Source organism: Jaculus jaculus, chromosome 1 (genome assembly GCF_020740685.1).
Source record: "Jaculus jaculus isolate mJacJac1 chromosome 1, mJacJac1.mat.Y.cur, whole genome shotgun sequence".
NCBI lineage: Eukaryota > Metazoa > Chordata > Mammalia > Rodentia > Dipodidae > Jaculus > Jaculus jaculus.
In genome coordinates this window covers 43,363,023-43,381,831 of record NC_059102.1, presented here as the reverse complement: position 1 = coordinate 43,381,831, position 18,809 = coordinate 43,363,023, and the positions used below count along the sequence as shown (strand labels likewise).

The 18,809-nt window shown below is 44.1% G+C and overlaps 1 pseudogene; it reads left to right on the top strand.

Annotated features, from left to right (window-relative positions):
* The first annotated feature begins 5,511 nt into the window (after positions 1–5,511).
* On the top strand, positions 5,512–6,778 carry LOC123460787 (annotated as a pseudogene).
* The last annotated feature ends 12,031 nt before the right edge of the window (positions 6,779–18,809 follow it).

Genomic DNA, 18,809 nt, shown 5'->3' with positions numbered 1-18,809 from the left:
GGAGAGGAATGGGCACACCTGGGCCTTCTGCCAGTGCAAACGAACTCCAGACACATGTGCCACCATGTGTATTTGGCTTATGTGGGACCTGAGGAATAAAACCTGGGTCCTTAGGCCTTATAGACAAGTGCTTTAACCACTAAGCCATCTGTTTAGCCCAAGAACATATTCTTAAAAAAAAAATTTTTTTTTACCCAGGTGTGATGATGCATGATTTTAATCTTAGCACTTGGGAGGCAGAGGTAGGAGGATTTCTGTGAGTTCAAGGCCACCCTGAGACCCCATAGTGAATTCTAGGTCAGCCTGGGCTACAGCAAGACCCTATGCTGAAAATCATAGGAGGGTCATTCCATAAAATTCAGTTTTCTTCTAGAAGAAAGCTAGAGATGACAGAAAAAAATATAATCTCATATTTAAGGTTCCAATTTGCAATTCATAATATTATTCCATTAGAGACTATCATTCAAAAATGTCTCCTACCCAAGAATGAATTATTTAACTAGGTGTTCAAACTGTACTTCAGAAGGACTCATTCATAATACATCACAATATTCTCAAAATGAGAATGTAGGTCACCCTGGCACTTCTCTGTCCTGCTTTCCACGCAGTTTTCAAGGCCAGTGTGCTAAGTCAGCACTAACTGTTCGCCATCAGAAACAGAATCCACAACAGGCACCTTTACCACGTCAGGCCATGGAGCTCTTTTCCCCTCAGCCCTTGGTTTTCCAATGAAGAGAGGGAGACATAAAGCTATAAAGGTGGTTATGGTTTCTTGCCAGGAATAACCCTAGTGCCTAGCATCTAGCAGTTCTGGTAGCAGAATGAATGTGTCAGGTAGGGACTAAAGTAAAGAGGAGGTGATGCATAGACATCTGCTATCTCCTCCCTAGAGGAATAAGTACATCAACATCCTCCCACTGAGGGAGCAATTGAAGGCATCTTCTCCAATCTTCTCTTCACCAAACTCTGCCATAAAAGTAGGCAAAAATAGGGGCTGGAGAGATGGCTCAGTGGTTAAGGCGCTTACCTGCAAAGCCTAACGACCCCAGTTCAGTTCCCCACTACCCACGTAAAGCCAGATGCACAAAGTGACACATGCATCTGGAGTTCGTTTGCAGAGGCTAAGGGTCCTAGTGTTCCTATTTTTCCTCTCTCTTTCTGACTCTGCTGGGCACGGTGGAGCATGCTTTTAGGCAGACATAGGAGGCAGAGGTAAGAGAATCACTGTGAGTTCAAGGCCAGCCTGAGACTACATGGTGAATTCCAGGTCAGCCTGGGCTAGAGTGAGACCCTACCTGGGGAAAAAAAAAAAAAAAGTACAGGAAAATATCTGGTAAGACCCTCCCCAGGCTGCACTCCCCACTCACATTGCGTATGAACACTCATGAAGGCATGAAGGCACATAAACCAGCCCTTCTGGTCTTTATCTCTCATTCTAATTCTCTATCAAGTGCTGCTCGGGGTATCCCTCCATCCATCGCTAGATATTATGAACGGCAAAGCGTTTTCCTTGGGTGAATGTCAGTTTAGGGAAGGTGGCTGTGCTGAGCCATTTCTGACTTAGACTGTCATTACCTCAAGGACAGGCTGTTGCTAACTACGATAAGCCCCAGCTGCAACTGTTCCAAGGCACTGTGACCTTGAAACCTTGCCTGCTGACCCACATATAAAAGCAGCCCCTCACTTGGTAGCAGAGGCCAGTAAGTTAAAAAGGAGACATACAGGGAAGAGAAAGGAAGGGAGGAGGGTACTTAATAGGTTGATATTGTATATATGTAAGTACATTGATTGTAATGGGGAGGTAATATGATGGAGAATGTAATTTCAAAGGGGAAAGTGTGGGGGTGGGGAGGAAGGGGATTACCATGGGATTTTTTTTATAATCATGGAAAATGTTAATAAAAATTTAAAAAAAAAAGAAAAATAAATAAAAAGAAAGAAAAAAAAAGCAGCCCCTCTATACTGACAGCTTCTCTCTACCGTCTTGCCCACTGCGTCTGCACTGCAGTGCATCTAACGAGCTCTCCACTGCCTTTCTCTGCCTTGGCGAAGTCTCTCACTTGGCCATGTCATCAGCCAGTCACCACAATTCCCACACAGCACTTTAGTCTAGGTCTGAAGTTACTCAGCGGTCATATGGCTCAGTATTTTCTCCGCTGGCTCCTTAACAGTGTTTGGGGGCATTTGCATGCAGCACCTGCTGAGCCTGCCCGCCCAGAGTGTCGTCTCATGTCAGAAAGGCCTCGTTGTATGCAGAGCCTCTGCTGTCAGCAGCCTGGCGTGTTGGCTATGTGGGGCACCTTCCCGCCAAGGCCTCTGCCCACACACCTTTGCAAGTCTGTCTCCCACCAGAAACAGCACAGCGCTTTTTGTCATTCGTGCCTTAGAGGGTGGCTTGTCCAGGCAGTATGGGCAGAAGGGTAGATTGGCATGCTTTCTGATATACAATACTGGGTGAGGAAAGTATTCCCCAACCAGATACACCTAGTCCCATTACACACGTAATGGGGACACAACCACTCCATGCAAATCCTCTGTAAACTACCACTTTTCACCCAAACTTATTTTTTTGTTTATTTATTTAAGAGAGAGAAAGGTGTGTGGGGGGAGAGAGAGAATGGGTGTGCCAGAGCCTCCAGCCACTGCAAACAAACTTCAGATGCATGCGCCCCCTGTGCATCTGGCTTACATGGGTCCTGGAGAGTCAAACCAGGATCTTTTGGCTTTGCAGGCGTAACTGCTAAGCCATCTCTCCAACCCTCACCCAAACTTCTTATTCTTTTCTTTATTTTTTTCTTTCTTTCTTTTTTCTTTTGGTTTTTCGAGATAGGGTCTCACTCTAGCTCAGGCTGACCTGGGATTCACTCTGGCCTTGAACTCATGGCGATCTTCCTACCTCTGCCTCCCGAGTGCTGGGATTAAAGGCGTGTGCCACCATGCCCAGCTCAAACTTCTTATTCCTATCAACCTTATATTCCTCTGTTCTCCCAGACTATATCTCTGTTAACAGAATTACAGTGCTTCAGAGCTTAGATGGCTAGGAACTCTAGAAACATCCTTCTCTTGACCTAATTTAACCCACTGTTGTACAAAGTCTTGGGTCTGCAGCTAGCGCTCAGGCCAAGGGACTCAGAACCTCAAACCTCATGTCACTCTTTGTTGTTGTTACTATGTTGTGTTTGAGACAGGGTCTTGCATCTTTTGTCCAGGGTTTGGCCAGTTCAGGCTGGCCCTGAACTCACAGCAGTCCTCCTGCTCTTGCTTCCCCAGTGCTGAGATTTACAGGTATGTGCCATTGTGCCCAGGTTTTGTCATTTTTCCCCCAGATATTTTTATTTGGGAGAAAGAGAAATAACGAGTATGGGTGTGTCGGGTCCTCCTGCTACTGCAAACGAGCTACAGATGCATACACCACTTTGTACATCTGGCTTTATGTGAAAATTGGGGATTTGAACCCAAGCCTTCCAAGAAGGTGCCTTTAACTGCTGAGCCATTTCTCCGCCCCTATAGTGATTCTTTATCTTTAAATATATATATTTGTGTAAGTGGACTGGAGAGCTGGCTCAGAGGTTAAAGGTGCTTTTTTTAAAAAGACATCCAGCTTCAGTTTGATTCCCCAGGACCCTTGCAAAGACAGATGCACAAAGTGGTGTATGCATCTGGAGTTTCTTTGAAGTGGCAAGAGATCATGCCCATTCCCTCCTTTCTTCCCTCCCTCGAATAAATAAAAATAAAAATATTGGGGCTGGAGAGATGGCTTAGTGGTCAAGGCATTTGCCTGCAAAGTTAAAGGACCCTGGTTCGATTCCCCAGGACTCATGTTAGCCAGCTGCACAAGGGGGCGCATGCGTCTGGAGTTTGTTTGCAGTGGCTGGAGGCCCTGGCGTACCCATTCTCTCTCTCTCTCTGCCCCCCCCCTTTCTCTGTCAAATAAATAAATAAATAAATAAATATCTTAAACCAGGCATGGGGACGCACGCCTTTAATCCCAGCACTTGTGAGGCAGAGGTAGAAGGATCACTGCAAGTTGGAGGCTACCCTGAGAATACAGAGTGAATTTCAGGTCAACCTGGGCTAGAGTGAGACCCTACCTTGAAAAACAAAACTATATATGTATATATATGCATATATGTATACACATACATATGTGTGTGTGTGTGTGTGTGTGTGTGTGTATGTACAGACTTTGCAAGCAAGCACCTTTAACCACTGAGCAATCTCCCTAGCTCTATTTTTTTTTTCAGTAGGTCTTTTTCTAGCCCAGTAGCTCACAGTGATCCTTCTACCTCTGCCTCCCGAGTGCTGGGATTACAGGCATGCACCACCATGCCCGGCATTGCCATCATTTTTTTTCTATATAATTACATTTATTGAGACTTTACTAATACACATATAATCCTAATACTTTGATACAGTCAGTAGTGTATGGAACAATTTATTACTGTCAGTATTGCCAGTTTATAGTTAATGAAACTAAAATTCAGAGAGTGGAAGTTACTGCCTGAGATCACCCATCAAGAAACTTAATCAGCACTCAGACTTGGAGATCCAAACGTCCTTGGCTTGCCAAGCAGTTGCATGTTAATCCCCTCTCTGGAGCCAGGGCCCTTTCCTGTCTGCCCCGAGGCAGCACCTCCTCCTGAGTGGAAGTTCCAAGATTTGACATTCTCTACGGGCACTTGATGATACACCACTGTTGTATAATGCACACACAAGGTAGGAAATGAAGTGTAGTTGGCTGACTTCTCTGTAGCAATTAAATACCCATCTTCATTTAGAGTGCTAGGAAAATCTCTATTACAGAGTGGTAGATCAAGTAGTCTTGTCATGGACTACCCCAAAGTTCCTTATCTAGACACACATGTGCCTATGAATGTCCACATTTAATACTTTCAGAGAAATTACCTTTCATATAATTTTAAGCTTTTCTTCTAAACAAAAGGGTAAGTTATTCTCTGTGCCTTTAGGAGAATACAAAAGTAGGGCCAGTTGTTTGTTTGACTGGGATCAGAGCATCCGCCTTTGTGGTCACATTAGTGATACAAAGAGACATGGAGGAGGCCAGGTCTGCAAATCTATCTAGACTGTAAAACGGTTAGTCAAATGGGCACCTGATGGGTCTGCAAATTTATCTAGACTGTAAGACTGTAAGTCAGATGGGCACCTGGTGCGTTCTGCAAATGCATCCAGACTGTAAGTCAAATGGGCATAAGATGGATAGCAATCTGTCTCCTGGTCAGAAATTTTCTAATAACAGTCAATCTTAGCCACTTCTAACAGTGTGCATAAGATATTTTAAATGTTTTTATTTTTTGTCAACAAAATATATTGTTAAGTATCATTGAGGTAAATTTGCTTCAATATACTAATAGAGACAATATATAACTTTTCTTCAAAAATGTTGGTTCCAGGCAAGTGTGAGGCAAAGCTGGCTTACATAACAAGTTTGACTACCAGAGCCACATAGTGAGAAGTTGTCTCATAAAGATAAACTTTCGAGCTCGGAGCAAGATGGCTCAAGTGCTGCACGCCCGAGGAGCGGCCCGCTCGGAGGCCTGGGACGGCGGGCCACCGTCGGCAGCCTCCTGCCCGGGCTCCGGAGACTGATGACCTCCAGTAAGAGGCCTCGGGAAGACAGCTGGTTAAAATCCTTATTTGTCAGGAAAGTTGATCCAAGAAAAGATGCTCACTCTAATCTACTAGCCAAAAAGGAAACAAGCAGTCTGTACAAATTACAGTTTCACAATGTTAAGCCGGATTGCCCAGAAGCCTACAACAAAATTTGTCAAGAGGTGTTACCTAAGATTCATGAAGACAAACATTACCCTTGTACCTTGGTGGGGACTTGGAACACGTGGTATGGCGAGCAGGATCAAGCTGTCCACCTCTGGAGGTACGAAGGAGGCTATCCAGCCCTCACAGAGGTCATGAATAAACTCAGAGAAAATCAGGAATTTGTGAATTTCCGTAAGGCAAGAAGCCACATGCTTCTCTCTTAGGAAGAATCAGCTGCTATTGGAATTCAGTTTCTGGAATGAGCCCGTGCCTCGGTCAGGACCCAATATATATGAACTCGGGTCTTACCAACTCCGACCAGGAACCATGATTGAATGGGGAAATTACTGGGCTCGTGCAATCCGCTATAGACAGGACGGGAATGAGGCCCTGGGGGGGGGGGCGGGGCGGTTCTTCTCTCCGATTGGGCAGCTATACATGGTGCACCATCTTTGGGCTTACAAAGATCTGCAGACCAGGGAAGACATACGGAATGCAGCATGGCACAAACACGGCTGGGAAGAATTGGTATACTACACAGTCCCGCTTATTCAGGAGATGGAGTCCAGAATCATGATCCCACTGAAGACCTCACCCCTGCACTGAAGCTCCAGAGCTTTGATGTGCCTACACAGATGATGTGATGAGCATTTGCCATGGATTAATTTTAACTGTACATCACGTGAAAAAGAAACACTGAGTGTAAACTGCTGTACATAGCTTGTGAGGCTTCTTTTCTTTAAAATTTCTATAATCATGTGAAAGGAGAAACCAAGGCAGTTTGACTATAGCTGTACTCTTGGAAACATCTGTTTGTCCAATGTTAACCTCCCACCCTCCAGAAAAAAATGAAAACTTGAAGTAAGACATGGTGGCTCAGGCCAGCACTCTGGAGACTGAAGCAGAATTGCAGCAAGTTCTAAGCCAGTCTAAGCTACATAGTGGATTTCAGGCCAGTTTGGTCTATAGAATGAGAGCCTATCTGATAGATAGATAGATAGATAGATAGATAGATAGATAGATAGATAGATAGATAGATAGCCAGCCAGCCATGTATGGTGGCATACATCTTCAAACCCAGCACTTGGAAGGCAGAGGAAGGAGGATCACTGTGAGTTCAAGGCCAGCCTGACTACAGAGTGACTGTTAGATCAGCCTGGGCTAGTGTGAGGCCCTACCTTGAAAAAAGAATTGAATACATCTGAATAAGATTCCATCTATGAAAAGCAATTAGCTATTTCTTTCTACCAAAAAGGGTGGGGGAGGAATCTGTTTTAAACTTAAAAGTTTTGACAAATTTCAGTAGGGAAGACAAAAATTCACATTTTGTCCTGTTTCTCAAACACTTTTTCTGAGTCTCAAACTAGGAACAAATTATAAGTGTGCCCATTAACTAGAGATGTTTTAATCCACTCACTCTGACTGTGCCCACAGAGTGTGCAACATGACATCACTAAATGGGCAGTGTTGGTTAAGGCACATTTCATCAGTAATTCAGTCTTCACAGTGTGTGTGTCTCTATGTGAGAGGAAAATAATGGTTTGAACCTGTGTATCATGTGATTTCAAAATGAACACCTTGAATAGCACTAATTTTATTTGTAATATTTTTCTATAAAACAAGTAGCTATTGGAAAAGAAGTTTTATTTTGTAAACTGTCATTTGTGACCTCAGACCTTCTCTGGTTAATATTTTAGTAAGCTCATAGCAGATACTTCCAAGATCATGTGTGAAGGATAGTGCATGCTGAGATTTGACATAAAGATACATACATTGTCTAGTTGTTTGATTTTATTAATATAGTGTGCCAATTTTGTGACTGTGATCATGTGAAAGTCCCATTAAACTAAAAAATTATGTCCTATGAAATTCTGTTCCACCAATGGAGGAACTTATATATAAAATAAAGTGTGAATAAATCTCTTATCAAATGTCATACTTTTACATGTGAATGGTTTTCTCCAAGAGCATAAAAAAGTAAATAAAATCCTCTTAATTTTCACACACACACACACACACAAAAAAAAGATAAACTTTCAGGGCTGAAGAGATGGCTTAGCAGTTAAGATGTTTGCCTGCAAAGCCAAGGGACCTTGGTTTGTTTCCCCAGGTCTCACATAAGCACAAGGGGTCACATGCATCTGGAGTTCATTTGCAGTGGCTGGAAACCCTGGCACGCCCATTCACATTCTCTCTCTCTCTCTCTCTCTCTCTCTCTCTCTCTCTCTCTCTCTTGCTCTCTCTCTCTCTGCCTCTTTCTCTCTCAAATAAATAAACAATAAAATATATATATTTTTTAAAAAGATAAACATTTATCTAGGCCAGAACTTCTCAGACTGCGAACCTTGTTTCCCAGGGGTCACCGTGTGACGTCAGGAGATAACTTAGATCGTCCTGACTGGATATGGGAGAGCCAGTGGTGGTCAATAGACAACATCCGGGGATGCTAACTGCCCTGCAGTGCACGAGGGAATCTTCCAAAACAAATGTCCTAGTCCAAAAGACACCCATAATGCCAGAGATAAGGAATCCCAATCTAGATATACCAAATGTCTTATGTTTCACATATTCTTCTTACGTCTAGATTTTTTTTTTTTTCAAGGTAGGGTCTCACTCTAGCCCAGGCTGACCTGGAATTCACTATGGAGTCTCAGGGTGACCTCGAACTCCACAGCACATTGCCATCATTTTTGAAAAATATTTTTATTTATTTTCAAGCAGAGAGATGGAGAGAAGGAGAGAATGGGTCGCCAAGGACTCCAGCAACTGCAAACGAACTCCAGACACAGGCACCATTTTGTGTATCTGGCTTTATGTGGGAACTGAGGAATCAAACCCCAGTTAAGGGAGCGTCGTAACCACTGAGGAATTTGTCCAGCCCGCACCACACCCGCCTTTGAGAAGGTTGCTTGGGATCTAAACTCAGGTCCTCATGCACTTTACCCATGGAAGCATTCTCCAGCCCCTTTCTCATTTCTTTTTTTTTTTTTTTTTTTTGGTTTTTCAAGGTAGGGTCTCACTCTGGCTCAGGCTGACCTGGAATTCACTATGTAGTCTCAGGGTGGCCTCGAACTCACAGAGGTCCTCCTACGTCTGCCTCCCAAGTGCTGGGATTAAAGGCGCACTCCTCCCTTTGTATGTACTTGGGGCAAGAAAAAGAAATGAGTTGCTTTTTTTATGTTTTTAAACTTTTTATTGACAGCTTCCATAATTCCAGATAATAAACCATGATAATTCCCTTCCCCACCCCATTCTCTCCCTGTCAAATCTTCCACCAATTCCCCCCCCCCTTTCAATTAGTCTTTTATTTTGATGTCATCATATGAAGGTCTTGTGTAGGTGGCATCAGGCACTGAGAGGTCATGGATATCAAGGCCATTCTGTGACCGAAGAGTGCAGTCCTATCATCCTTGACTCTTTTCTTCCTGCCACTTCTTCTGTAGTGGACCCTGAGCCTTGGAAGGTGTGATAAGAGATATCTCAGTGCTGAGCACTCCTCTGTCACTTCTCAGCACTGTGGTGTCTTCTGAGTCATCCGAGTGGTCACTGTGATCTGACCAAGTGATATCTCTAACCAAGTGAGAGTAGCATTAATATATGAGTATAGGGTGGGCATGTAGGGCACGCCTTTAATCCCAGCACTCTGGAGGCAGAGGTAGGAGGAACATCACCATGAGTTCGAGGCCACCCTGAGACTACATAGTGAATTCCAGGTCAGCCTGGGCTAGTGGGAGACTCTACCTCAAAAAAAAAATTATTGTGAGAGAGAGAAAGAAGTGAGCATGTGCCTCTTGCCACTGCAGATGAACTTTAGACTCATGTACCACTTTTTGAGTCTGGCTTTATGTGGGTACTGGAGAATTGAACCCAGGTCTGGAGGCTTTGCAGGCAAGTACTTTTAACCACTGAGCCATCGCTTGAGCCCAGAAGTTGCTAGTCATTGTTTTGCATTTCTCATGTGTTTAGTGAACTGACGCTTCAGGAAGTTGGGTTAACCACTTCTGAGTTCCATGGATAACTTTTTCCTCTAGTAACTGATCACATCAAAGCCACCATTCCAAAGCGTGGGTGACTGTTCTAGAAGCAGAGGTTTGTCTATTCCTGCCTTTTGTTCTTTCTCTTGCCAAGCCTCACCGTGGAAATTGGAGACGTTAGAAGTCGGGAAGATTTCAATGAATCCCAGCTACCTTAATACTACATGAAGGTAGCCACGCTCCAAGGTTAAGAACAGAATCCTTCAGGCTGCTAAGTCTGTCCAACCTTCTAACACTATCTGAAAGAAGGCCAGGGTCAAATACACGGTTAGAGGTACAGTCTCATGACTGCCAGTACTTCTTAAGAGCCAGGTTTTGGTTTTGTGTGCTCGTTTTGTTTTTGACAATACTGAGGACTGAACTCAGGGCTATCAGTGTACTAGGCAATCACATGACCTCTGAGCTTTAGATTTCCAGCCCTGTAATGGCCTCACTTCTGACTCAATTCCAAGTTTAGGAGGTTTCTAAAACCATCCTAAGGTTCAATAATTCACCAAAAGTAACCGCAGAAATCTTTGAAAGGTGTTCTACTCAGTTACACTTTATTTCAGGAAAGTATATGGGTCAAAATTAGCCAAAGCAAGAGCAGCACTAAGAATGTTCGGGGGAGACAAATCTGAAGCTTAAACCAGGCATGCTGGCACAAGCCTTTAATCCCAGCACTCGGGAGCAGAGGTAGGAGGATTGCTGTAAGTTCGAGGCCATCCTGAGACTACATAGTGAATTCCAGGCCAGGCTGAGCTAGAGTGAGACACTACCTTGAAAACCAAAAATAATAATAATAAATTTAAAAACCATCTGAAGCTTTCATTGTCCTCAGGATGCATTACGCTCCCAGTATCGGTCATCACAATGGGTATAGAGTATTGTCAACCAGGAAAGGTAGCCTGAGCCCAGTGCACAGAGTTTTTATTGGTGCTTCATTACTTAAGTAAAAAGTGGGGGGAAGTTTACTGGAAACATAGCACAGTGGTTAAAGGCACTTGTTCACAAAGCCTGACAACCTAGGTTCGATTCCCCAGTACCCATGTAAAGTAGATGCACAAAATGGCTCATGTACCTGGAGTTCATTTGCCGTAGCAGGAGGCCCTGGTGGGCCCATGTTCACTTTCTCTTTGTCACCGTCTCTGTCTCTCTCTCTTTTCCTGCCTCTCTCTCTTGATCTCTCAGATGAAAATATTTTTTTAGGACTTGAGAGATGGCTCGGCAATTAAGGCACTTGCCTATAATACCTAACGATCTAGGTTAAGTTCCCTAGTACCCACCTAAAACTTGATGCACAAAGTGGTGCATGCATCTGGAGTTTATTTTGCAGGTGCTAGATGCACCCATTAACCCTCTCTCTCTCTCTTTGCAAATAAATAAATAAAATACTAAAAATAATTTTTTAAAAAGACTTTGTTGGGCATGGTGGTGCACACCTTTAATCCCAGCATGCAGGAACCCGGGGTAGGAGGATCACCATGAATTCAAGGCCACCTTGGGACTACATAGTGAGTTCCAGGTCAGCCTGAACTAGAGTGAGACCCTACCTCGAAAAACCAAAATAAATAAATAAATAAATAAAAATTAATTAATTTAAGGGCAGAAGAGATGGCTTAGCAGTTAAGGTACTTGCCTGTGAAGCCTAAGGACCCAGGTTCAATTTGCCAGAACCCACATAAGCTAGATGCACAAGGTGGCACATGCAACTGGAGTTTGTTTGCAGTGGCTGGAGGCCCTGGCATACCCACTCTCTCTTTATCTCCCTCTTCCTCTCTCTCAAATAAATAAATAAATATTTAAAATATTTTTTTAAATTGGGCTGGAGAGATGGCTTAACAGTTAAGGCATTTAAAGCCTAAGGACCCATGTTCTCTCTCCCGACTCCACGTAAGCCAGACATACAGAGGAGACGCAAGTGCAGGGTTGCACATGTGCACTAGGTGGCACAAGCATCTGAAGTTTGATCAGAGTGGTAGAGGCCCTGGCGTGTCAATATTCTCTATGTCTTGTTCTCTAAAACTTTTTTTAAATTAATTTAAGGGGATGGAGAGATGGCTCACAGTTATGATCTTGCCTGCAAAGCTTAATGACTTGAGTTCCCCAGTATACACAGAAAGCCAGATGCACAAAGTGCTGCATGCATTTGGAGTTCATTTGCAGTGGCTGGAGGCCCTGACACTCCTCCTATTCTCTCTGTCTCTCTTCTTGCAAAAAAATTTAAAAGTAAATAAACAAATTTAAAAAAAGAACTGGATGTGGAGCTGGAGAGAAGACTCATTGGTCAAAGGCATTGACCAAAGCTTGATGATCAGGGCTTGATTCCCCAGTATCCATGTAAAACCAGAAACACGAAGCGGAGCTTGCATCTGGAGTTTGTTTGCCGTGGCAGGAGGTGTGCCCATTCTCTTCTCCAACCGCTCTTTCAAATAATAACAGAGCAAATAAAACTGAGTGTGGCCACACCCATTGTAACCGCAGTACATACATGGGAGCATGGGTGGAGACTGGAGAGACACTGGGACTCGCTGATAACAGCTCTGAGTTGAGGGAGAGACCCTGCTTCAAGCAATACAGGGGGTAAGCAACGAATGACAAAGACATCCGACATCCTCCTTGGAGCTCCTCATGTGTATGGGGTGCACACATGCATACACCACACATACTCTAAATACACACACACACACACGCACACACACGCGAGCGCGCATAAGGAGCATTTCATAAGAAAAGAAAACTTTATGTCATCATTAGGCATCACGGAAATGCAAATTAAAACCGTAAGGCTATAGCCCAGCACAACTACAGAAAGTTTAAGATTTTAGAGGCAGGCAATATTCAGGATTAAAGAGGAAGCAGAATTCTCACACACAGCCAATGGCTATACCAACTGGTGCCAGATGCTTTAGTTTGTACTAAAACTCAAAATATGCATGCGTGGGCTGGAGAGATGGCTTAGCGGTTAAGCGCTTGCCTGGGAAGCCTAAGGACCCCGGTTCGAGGCTCGGTTCCCCAGGTTCCACGTTAGCCAGATGTACAAGGGGGCGCACGCGTCTGGAGTTCGTTTGCAGAGGCTGGAAGCCCTGGCGCACCCATTCTCTCTCTTTCCCTCTATCTGTCTTTCTCTCTATGTCTGTCACTCTCAAATAAATAAATAAATAAATAATTTTTAAAAATATGCATGCTTAATAAGCCAGCAGTTCCTATCCTAAACTTATATATTTAACAGCAAGCCATGTATGTGTTCAGTGAAAAAGAAATCTGCCTAAGAATGTTTAGAAGTACAAGAACAACTCAAATGCCCGATATCAGTACAGTGGAGAAACAGTGATAATCACCCGGCTGGCACTGGGAATAACACGTGGTATAGATCTCACACCAGACTGGGCAAATGAAGCAGACGCCAGAGACTCAAACTACAACTCTACTTGCCTAACATTCAAAACAAAGGTAACTAATCAATCTATGCTGTCAGAAGACAAAACAGTGGTTATTCCTAGGACCAGTGATTGGAAAGGGGGATCTAAGGAGGCTCTATGACTATCTTGTCACCCTCGATCCAGATGTCACTTCAACAGACTAGTTCCATTTGTGAGTAGTCACCAGGCTGCCGACAACTGACACTTGTCTGTTGCAATGTTATGCTTCAATAAAATGTTTTATAAAAGTCACAAAGGGGCATCTTTGTGTGGTACTGGATGCCTTATCCCATGTTGAGTAAGAAGGGTGTGGAGCAAAATGCATTACTGTTATTATTATTATTAACCTGTAAGGCCCAGGCTGGCCTTGAACTCTTGGGCTCCAGTGATTCTCCTGCAGCAGCCTCCTGAGCATCTGACAGAGCAGTCAGTCTGCAGTGTGCCAGCTTCACCTAAAGATCCTGAAAGTGACGCAGCGTGCTCTCTATCAGAAAGGAAGAATCTTCTCCAAAGAAATTGGGGGAAACTACAAATAAGAAAATATGGGTTTAGCTGGATGTGGTGGCACATGTCTTTAATCCTAGCATTTGGGAGGCAGAGGTAGGAGGATCACCGTGAATTCCAGGTCAGCCTGGGCTAGAGTGAAACCCTACCTCAAAATACCAAAAAAAAGGGGGGGGGGCGTCTGGAGAGATGGCTCAATGGGTAAAGGCACTTGTTTGCAAAGCGTGCAGACCTAAATTTGATTCCCCATTATCCACATAGGCCAGATATAGAATGTGACACATGCATCTGGAGCTGGTTTGCAGCAGCAAGAGTCCCTCATGTGCCCATTCTCTCTTTCCTTTTTCAAATTAAAAAAAAAAAAAAAAAGTATTTCAACTAAATAATATATGGTGAGAACAATCATCCCCTCAGAGGTTTTTTTCAGCTTTGTTTTGTTTTGGTTTTTGTTTTTGAGGTAGGGTCTCACTCTAGGCCAGGCTGACTTGGAATTCACTCTGTAGTCTCAGGGTGGCCTTGAACTCATCGTGATCCTCCAACCTCTGCCCCCCCAACAAATGCTGGGATTAAAGGCATGCACCACCAAACCTGGCCTTAAGTATAGTTTATATGAGTTCTGTAAAAGCCAAATAATGTAGCACCTTTTCAAACTAGCAATGAAAAGGCAAAGAAACCTTTAACAGGTTATAGTTTCTGATAAGTATTGATAACTAGAACCCACATAAACACAAAGCTCTTTGGAATCCTAAAGAAACACTTAAAGTGTTCTTGAAAAATTACATCATTAGGTTTGTTTTTCCTGTGACCTTACTCTGACCTCTTAGCTGTTCTTATCTTTATTATTTTATGCTTACTTTTTTATTCTTTTAATCAATTTTTCACTTGTATTGCTTCTTTTTGATATTTTTCCAGAATTTTGTTTGTGTAATTCCACCAAAAAGGTAAGTGCAAAAAATGACTCTGAGATTTCATCTCACTGCAGTCAGGATGGCATTTATCAACAAATCGGATGACAACAAATGCTGGCAAGGCTACAGGGAAAGAGGAGCCCTTACCCCCTGCTGATGGGAGTGCAAACTTGTATATCCACTGTGGAAATCAGTATGGAGACTTCTGAAAAAGATGAAAAGAGATCTACCATTTGATCCAGCTATAACACTCCTGGGCATATACCTCAAAGACTCCACTCTTTTTTTTTAAATTATTTTTTATTGACAACTTCCATGATTGTAAACAATATCTCATGGTAATTCTCTCCCTTCCCCCACTTTCCCCTTTGAAACTCCCCTCTCCATCATATCCCCTCCCTCTCTCAATCAGTCTCTTTTTCATTTTGATGTCATGATCTTTTCCTCCTATTATGATGGTCTTGTGTAGGTAGTGTCAGGCACTGTGAGGTCATGGATATCCAGGCCATTTTGTGTCCGGAGGAGCCCATTGTAAGGAGTCCTACCCTTCCTTTGGCTCTTACATTCTCTCTGCCACCTCTTCCACAATGGATCCTGAGCCTTGGAAGGTGTGATAGAGATATTGCAGTACTGAGCACTCAGGTCACTTCTTTCCAGCACCATGATGCCTTCTGAGTCATCCCAAGGTCACTGCTATCTGTAAAGAGAAAGTTATCTACCAAAAGTGAGAGTAGCATTAATATAAGGGTATGAACACTAAGAGAAGTGCTTACTGGGCAGTTTGATGAGCATAGTATATACACTTAGCCAGATACCAGCAGATGTTACACCCCTAGGACTCATGACTACCCCTGTTATAGGTTTTCAGTATCAGGATGTATTCCCTCCCACGGAGTGGGCCACCAGTCCAATTAGATGGCGTTGGTTTCTACCATGACAGACGTGCCACTATTGCACCCATTGACTCATTTGGCCTGGCTGGCCAAATAGAAGGCTTGCAGTATCCACTGATGAGTATCTTCACTGGTGATTTCTCTCTCTCCCATTGAACTGCATGCAGCATGGTTTTTCCCAGCTTTCTGTCAGCTGGTCTACATGGCGGTTTTCAGCTCAGTTCCAGCAGGATTTCTCAGTGACTTTGTAGCCCAAGTATGTGGAGTCTTCAGCAATAAAGTCTATTCCTGGTGGGAAACCAAGTTTTTTGGTCTTTGAGGTAGGGTCTCACTCTAGTCCAGACTGACCTGGAATTCACTCTGTAGTCTCAGGGTGGCCTCGAACTCATGGCGATACCCCCACCTCTATCTCCCAAATGCTGGGATTAAAGGCATGCACCACCATGCCAGGCTCCCCAATCTTCTTTAAAATTTTATTTTTATTGTTTAAGAGAGAGAGAGAGAGAGAGAGAATTGGCACACCAGGGCCTCAGTCAGTGCAATAGAACTCCAGATGCTTGTGCCACCTGGTGGGCATATGGTGGGCATGTGCAACCTTGCACTGGCCTCGTCTTTATACATCTGGCCTACGTGGGATTTGGAGAATCAAACATGGGTCCTTAACTGCTAAGCCATCTCTCCAGCCTTCTGCTCCTTACTATAAAGATACTTAGCTGTGTTTTCTGCCATTATATTCACAATAGCTAAGAAGTAGAATAAGCCCAGATGCCCATCAACTAAAGAATGGATAATGAAGATGTGGTACATATACACAATGGAATTCTATTCAGCAGTACAAGAAAATGAAGTAATGAAACCTGTAGGAAAATGGATGAAGTTGGGAAAAAATTATTCTAAGCAAGGTCACACAGGCACAGAAAGACAAACATCACATGGACTTTCTCAGCTGTGGTTCCTAACTGGGATCAATTGAGATGAGTGCAAATGGTGGTAAGCAGCAGGAATATGGGCATGAAACTAGAATGAGACCGAGAGAGAGAAGAAATGGGGTGAGAGGAGAGAGGAGTGTATGTGTGGGGAGGAGGACAGAATGTTGGGAGTGGGAGGGGCTTGGAGGGGTAGAGATGGTGGGGAGGGAATTACACAACAGTTAAGACAACATAAACCAGTTTAATAGAAGCCCTCATTCTGGCTAGCATGCTACAACACATAACCACCAATAATGGAGGAGGAGGAGAGGGGAAAGTCCAGACAGAAGATGAACCTTAAAACCACAGACTCTGACCAGTAAATTCCAGTCACAGAATTGAGTTGTCCCCAGAGTGAGCTATTGGTCAGGAAGACCCATGAGGTCCCCCAAAACTATGTAGGCCATTGTCAAAACACTTATTACCCTGTCAGAACTAAAAGGTAAGACCCTATTGCTGAAGACACCACTGGCTGCAGTCACAGGGCATCAGAATACCATGCTGGAACCATAAGGGAAACTAGCTCTTTCCTGGCCAGCCCTCATAGTGCTGGGGAGCCCTATAGGAGCTGCTGGAGGACAATGGTTTCAACTGCTTGAATAAGTGGGGAACTCTGCAGACTACAAAATCAACCAGCCAGACAAGACACTTGTGCAATAGTAGCATGCAGCCTCTACAGGTAACCAACTGTCTTCTGACTGGACTTGAGGCCCACTCAGTAGGAGAGAACTTATATCTGGTACTGGAAACGAGGTCAAAAATCCCATGGTCGGAAACCCAGACTTCAAAGAGATGCCCCCACTGCTCTCTCGAGAATAAGAGTGGGCTTACATACCAAAAATCTCTCAAATAATTTTGCATACCCCTTTAATCCAAGCTGTTCTCACTCTCGGTTGGAGAATCTGCTTTATTTTATAGATGGCAGAGAAAACGGTGGAGAGCCAACATCCATCAATAAGACAAGAAGATAGTTGACTGCCCACCACGAAATGTGCCATCTCTATCACATCTATCAGGGCCTGGGAGAAATTGCAGAGGAAGTGACGACACGAATACTGCTCTTACCGCTAGCCTGACAGCCAGCTCTAGGGTGATAATGACAGACATAGTGATCAATCAAACACTACCAAAGCATAAATTCAGAGGCTACAAAGAACTCAACAGTAAATCAGACTGCCAACCGGCCTGTTCAGGGAACATTGAGGAAGTAGAAATATTCTGAAGCATGGTCCCCAGATACCACACTGACTTGAGGCCTTCATGGCCCCACAGTGAATACCATAGCCCCACCGAGGAAGGTCTCCAGGGTAATGGGAGCTGGAGTGAGGGGATGAGTATAACCTGTTATATATAACAATTAAAAAAAAAAAAGAAAGGTAAGTGCAGCAGGTAAAATTTGCATTTCCCTTTGAGGTGGTTTGGACCAAGTTTTTATTTTCCCCAAATTTAACCTTATCATGAGACACCCTGGCTCTGAGTCTAGCACAAAGTTCAACATGCTGCAGAGCCTCTTGGCCATACCTGCCGGCCACGAGGCTCCTGAGGATGGCAGGCAAGGGTAACCTGGCTAAGGCGAAGTTGGTTCAGCACTTCCTCTCACCGGGAGAGCTACAGGCATGAGCTCCACTGACCACACTCAGCACACCTACTCTAACCACCAGAGAGCCAACTTAGGAAGTAGAATCCTAAGGCTGTGAGCAACCCAAACGAGAACAATTTGAAGCCATGGATACTGGAAAGACTTCTGCTTCGTCATGAAATTTACTAAAGGAGGGAGGCATTAAGGCACCTTTTGCCTCCTGAAGCAAACTCCACCAGAAGTGTTTGCGATGCACTTTGGTTTCACCCAAAGTGGATTATCCCTACAGACTTAAAGGCAGAGAAGCGAAGCTCTCCCATGCTGACATGAACATCAAGATTGCAAACTCTGGCGCCAACAAGTTCACCTTTTATAACAAGCTGGATGCCTTTTGCAGCAGCCCCATGCTCCTGCCCTGGAGTTTCCCTAAAGTAGATATTTGGAGCCTGGGAGTATTAAGTACTGGTAAGTGGATTCCTGCCCGTTGATGGACAGAACTTCAAAGAGCCCCGCCCCTCCGCCCCCAGCAGAATATATCTTATTCCTCCTACAGAGCCAGGGAGGGTGAGAGCCTGCATTAGAAAGATCTCACTCTGAAACCCAGCAAGAGAGCCCACTGCGACAGATCCGTGGGGAAATGGGGGATCGTGACCACGAGGAACTTGAGTACCCTGTGGCATCCTTCCCCGACTACAAGGACTATTGGCAAACGGAATTCATACTGCCCGTGGGTTACAGACCAAAAGA